Source organism: Trypanosoma equiperdum (genome assembly GCF_001457755.1).
Source record: "Trypanosoma equiperdum strain OVI genome assembly, contig: ctg_350, whole genome shotgun sequence".
Taxonomy (NCBI): Eukaryota; Euglenozoa; class Kinetoplastea; order Trypanosomatida; family Trypanosomatidae; genus Trypanosoma; species Trypanosoma equiperdum.
Window position 1 is genome coordinate 1 of NW_027124255.1, and position 877 is coordinate 877.

The following is an 877-nucleotide window of genomic DNA, read 5'->3' on the forward strand; positions in this document are numbered from 1 at the left end:
TGGCTTATCTGTTGTGTTGTTTGGTCGACGTCTGAGTTGAGTTTTTCCGCTTGTTCGTAAATCTTTTGTATTTTAATTGCTGTCAGCTGAGGGAAGGAAGATGGCGCTCTCCGAAGGTACTTCTGGACTTCTTTTCCGGTAAAATCCTTCGTTTTGAGATCCTCAAATTCTTTCCTTTTGTTGGTTTTCCAATTCTCGTCGTATGTAGGCTCTTTGCCCCCACCGCCTGGTTTGTCTTTCTCACCGGTTACAGGCCCTTTCTCATAATAAGTTTCGTTGCTAGTCATCGTGTAAATTGCTTGTATGTCGCGCCAAGCATCGTTGTAGTCCTGTGCGAGACCAGGGGCTTCTTCGATATCCGCTATTTTGGCCGTTTTTGTCATGTTTGCTATCGCACAGAATATGTTGAGCTCTAACGCATTTTCGTCGTTGTTTGTGCTTTTCGCGAGTTGAGTTGCCGCTATTGCTAATAAAAAATACCTAAACGCGAGCATTGCGTTTTTACCTTATAGAAGACAAAAATAACAAAAAATTGCGATGAGAGTTTTCATAAAAAACCTCCCATGTCCACAAAAAGACGGACGTTATTTGTGTCATAGCTTAGCAGTCGAATACAGCCCATTGTTTGTCTAGCCAAGTCAAATCTGTAACAACTACAGTGTGGCTAGTCACCTTCTTGGTTTCCATCAGAGTAACGTAATCTTCTTCACGTAAATGATGAATTACTATTATTTGTTCTTTCTCCCCCTTATCTGCTATGTCTTTTGCATGCATAACATAACGACAATCTTGCATATCCACTGCCAACAACCCCTCAAGTTTCAATTTGGTCCTTATGAGTTCTCCGACCATAATATCTTCATTAAGTGCTCTAAAA